We start from the raw sequence: 4772 nt of genomic DNA on the forward strand, positions 1-4772 counted from the left end.
ACTAATTGAACACACAAAAGGATGAGAGCAGGTGAAGATCACGGTTGGTCAGATTGATGACACAGCCTCTCAGAGGTGACACAAACATTCTACTTTTTGAAAGAGTTGTACTTCCTGAGTAGGCCGAACAGCTAGCTGAGAGTCCTTGCTAGTGCTAAATGGGTATGATGAATCATCAGACACCATTTTATTCTCTGATTGGAGAGCTTGCAGTGTTTGAGGAGAACTGCTCAAAAACATTTTCTGAACAGCCTACTCCAGGGAACACATGGGGGGAATTAGCTCAAATGGTAGAGCGCTCGCTTAGCATGTGAGAGGTAGCGGGATCGATGCCCGCATTCTCCACTAAAAATTTTTTTTTTTGGCTGTGTAGGGGCAGGGAGCAAATAGCAAATAAACCTTTTTTCTTTACCCTTCTGTATTCTTCTATGTGATTTTTTTTGTTTTAATTTACATTTCTTGTTTCTCAGACTTGTATGTGCAACAAACAGAAGAAAATTCAATTAATATTTATTTAGCTGAAGAAGGCTCATACACAAAGCTATTAAAACACAATTAATTACTTGATTTTTGCTATTGGAAAATCAATTAATACAAAATGATTTGTCCCATTGATTATTTAATAAAATAACTAAAACTTAATCAGAACTCTTTAAATGATTACACATATCCTGAAAACCTTCTTTTCTGCTGTTCTCTCCTTTCCCCCATGGCTTAATTCCAAAATGAAATACTAAACACTGCAGTTGTAAAGAAATAAGTGAATAATATTAAAAGCCTTTACTGTCTACTGTTGGAAGCTAGATAAAAGGTACATTTTTTTTTCTTTTGTGAGTAGAAAGACCAACACAACTGCAATAACACTGAAGTTATTACAGTTGAAATATTAACTGTTACAGTAGAATATCATACACTGGATAAGCACACAGTTTTCTGGTTACAAACTGCTTTGGAATAGTGCTGAGAAGAGGGGAATTAGCTCAAATGGTAGCATGTTTGCTTAGCATGTGGGAGGAAGTGGGATTGATGCTCATGTTTTCCAGTATGCATTTTGACTGGATTATTTATTCCAAAACTGAAAATCAGTAAAACAATATAAACGCTTTTAATATAAGCTTTATTCAAAGCAAAAACTTTCCTTTTTGATAATGACATAGTCACATGGAACAAGCAGAATTTCTATATTTCTATCAGGAACAAATACATATCCTTGGTATACCCTATTAAGACTAAATCATTAACTTGGTGTGGCGAGCTCACATAGCAACTGCCCAGCTGAGCAGGCCGGCTCCACACAGCAAACTCGCTCCTATCTGGAGTACACGGGAGATGGTAGAACTTCTGGGTCTGTGAGGAGAGGAGGCTGTGCTGTCATGGCTCCACTCCAGCGATTGGAACTTGCTTGGGGCATGGAGAAGGGCCACGATAGGGACATGCATCTGTGCCATGTAAAAATGAAAGAGCTGCGGCAGTAATAGCAGAAGGCAAGGGAGGCAAATAGTTGCCTTTGGTGTGGAGCTACAGACATGCTGTTCCTACAAGGACAAGGGGTGTCAGGGTAGTAGTGAATAGCCTCCCCGTTGAGCTCCTCTTGTAGCCTTGTGTTCATAACACATAGCCCAAGGCTGAAGAGCAGTGCAGGATCCATGTTTTCTGATACAGATGGCTAGCTAACAGGTTACCAGGGCAGGGTTTTTATGTATTAGCTTGTCTTGGTAGGAGGGATGTGAGCACCTGGAGCTTACAGTTCCCTTATGAAACTCTGCTTCACCCTACAGTTCGCACAGACCAAGGAATTTATAGATAAGACACACAAAAGAGGTTTCATGATTTACACAACTGTGAACCTGTTTCAGCTAAGTTCTGAAATACCGCATCAGCAGAGAGACCTACAAAAATAAAAAATTCCTTTATATTTTCTTATAAAACTATATATAATATTCATTTCTCTATCACTGTTTAGTATATATTTGACTAACACCATTCATTACACAGTTTTCTAACAGTCCCTGAGGGCCTTTGCTATTGATTTTATGTGGATGGCATTTAGATATTATGGTGGCGGGCAGCAGGATAAAACTCTAAGAAAGAAAACCATGAAAATGAGATTTTATTTATTAACAGGCTTTCCTTTGAGACTTGTGACAATAGCTTCTCAAACATTTATCCTTATAGCACTCCAAATAGGTAGAGAAATGTACTCCCAAGTAATTTCCAATTAAGGTGGATATGTCTGACATGTAACTCAATACGATAACCAATTCCATAGTCTTTGGTAGTCTGGCTACTTGCTACCTACCCAGGAATGCTGGGGCATCTAAGTTGTGAGAAAGTGTGAGGGGGTGGACTAGGTCCTGAGGCCCCTGCTGGAGGCCTCACGGCCCTGCCATATTCTGCCCCAGAAAAGGGCAGTTGAGAGGTCCTCCAAGCTGCCTACAGCAGCTGTGGGGGAAGCAGCCAATCAGCAAAGAGGCTACAGGGAGAAGCCAATCAGGGCCCATCAGACTTGTATAAAAGGAGCTGCAGGGTTAGCATGAATTCAGTCTGCTGCTGGCAGGAAGTGGGGGAAATGAGTGGTTGACTGAAAGGGTGTGGGGGAGCTTGAGCATGGCTCCTGGCTGTCTGCTGGAACTAAGCATGTGGTTACTGGCAGGGAACGGGAGAGTGAGGAAGGAGCTTCTGGCTGGTTGCCTGGACTCAACTAAGACAGGCTATGGGGAAGTGACCCGGGGAAGTGACCCAGGGAAATGTAGAGCAGCGATTAAAGGGATGCAGCACAAGGCTGCTATACTTAAAGGGTCACTGTGTTGGGACCTGGAGCAGTGGGTGGGATTGGGTCCCCCCACCAACTACAGGTTGGAAGTGGCTATGCCCTGAGGAAGGGAATTAGAACTGTGGCACCCCAGAAAAGGGGTTGCACTACTGGGACTAAGTGGGGAGCTATGATCAGCGAACTGAGTTCAAGAGGAGTGGTTCAGCTGGGGTCACTGAGGACACAAATGAAGGCAAAGAGTCTCCAGGGAGGAGGGTATGGGGGCGCTGCTCCACTCTGTCGTGGTCCTTTCCTCCACAACTCAGAGCAAGAACCTTTGCAGGACTGAGCCCAGGAAGGGCTACAGAGAAGGACATGCCCAACTGAGGGTGCCATGAGGGGCACTGTTGGGCTGTTTTAGAAGACTGAGCCCAGGGAGGGCAGCAGAACATTCTGGATTGTGTACCCTGGAAGGAGTTTTTTGTTTTGCACATGGACAGAGAGTGACTTGGCCGGAGGTCTGAGTCACCAAAGACCAATCTGACAAGTACAGTGACCAATGGGGGGGTGGGGACACTCTGAGTAGAGGAAAAACTGCAGGCATGCACACAGTTGACCAGGGCACTTGCGAGAGGTGAATGCACCCATTATAGAGATTAGATATTTACATAAACAAGAATATCCAAGTTACAAAACAGCGTTTGAAAGGATATAAACCCTCATGCCACAGTGCTAGCCAGTATCTATTAGAGAGTTAGCAGAACTTCCCCTCTGTACAGGTTAACTCCCTACTGCAGGTTTTCTTGCACCACGTATGAAGCATCTGGTGCTGGTCATGACTGGTAACAGGATTCTTGATAAGATGGACCACAGTTCCTGGATGGTAATTCCTATGAGTAAACTGTAGTGTGTCTATGTTCAGGAGCTTGCACTGAGGTAGTTACACTGATGCAAATTGCACTAGTAGTTTGATTGACCTTAGTTCTATTACACACTGACAGTTCAAGGAATTTACTCTGAAGATGTGACATTGTTCACAAAGCAGGTTACACATGTATTAAGATGTCCACAAGTGTGACCCTCCCTAGACAGCAAAGCTTTAAAATGGTTGTAAAATTTCCCAATGTCTTATATTAGGAAAGTTTCTCTGTATTATACAGCATATATTTTTTCTTTGGACATTTCTCAACCATCTATTACTTAGGAATAACTATGGGCAGTTTGTGAGATGTGACTGGATCACAACAGACATTGATGTGGCACATATCAGAGCTATGTGAATTATAGTTGGTTCTAGTGGAATAGTATCTGTGGAAATACAGTCTGCCAGACACAGTGCTTTTAGGAACAATATTAGCGCAGGATCATTAAATAAGTGGGATCCGGTCACAGATTTTTAGTAGTGGCCTATTCCTGAAACACCGTGCACGGTGCCAGAAATAACGCCCTACAATTGATTTGTGTTGCAGTAGTGCTCAGAGACCCCAAGCAGCATAAGGGGCTACATTGTGCTGGCTATACAAACACCTACTGAAGGAAAATGCAGGGCCTGGTATGATAGTCTTACAGACTGTGTGATTGTAAGCATTCCTTTTGTGTGTTAGGTGAATCAAGCTAGCAACAGGCTGTGGTATAGTTATATCTTACTCCATACAGTTCTGTAAAGTGATAATCTTTAATGAGAGCTGGTGAGCACCTCCATATTTACAGCAGTTTGTACTATGGGTGAATACATGATTTCTTTAATCATATGCAAACCACTCATAATGTGTTATGAACCAGTTCTATTTTAGGATGACTTATCTGTGTGGTCTTTACTCTTTCAAAGTCAGAAACATCTGCAAAATGTTTTTTTAATCGATGCTGCTGTATACAGGTGACAAACCCCTTGAATTACTAGGCACCATGGCAGCTGTGGGATTATGAAAACAACTGTTTTGACTGACTACCTGAAAAGATAAGAAAGCAAAAATACTGCGGGATGTATGATCAAATCTTCCTGCACAGCTACTTTGTACGC

General features: G+C 42.6%; 1 non-coding gene across 1 annotated transcript; it reads left to right on the forward strand.

Moving 5' to 3' along the window:
* Window positions 1-272: 272 nt before the first annotated feature.
* Window positions 273-345, forward strand: TRNAA-AGC. The gene has a single exon. It is a non-coding gene; the product is annotated as a tRNA-Ala (tRNA).
* Window positions 346-4772: the final 4427 nt, after the last annotated feature.

Source organism: Terrapene carolina, unplaced genomic scaffold (genome assembly GCF_002925995.2).
Source record: "Terrapene carolina triunguis isolate 2854851 unplaced genomic scaffold, T_m_triunguis-2.0 Scaffold50768, whole genome shotgun sequence".
NCBI lineage: Eukaryota > Metazoa > Chordata > Testudines > Emydidae > Terrapene > Terrapene triunguis.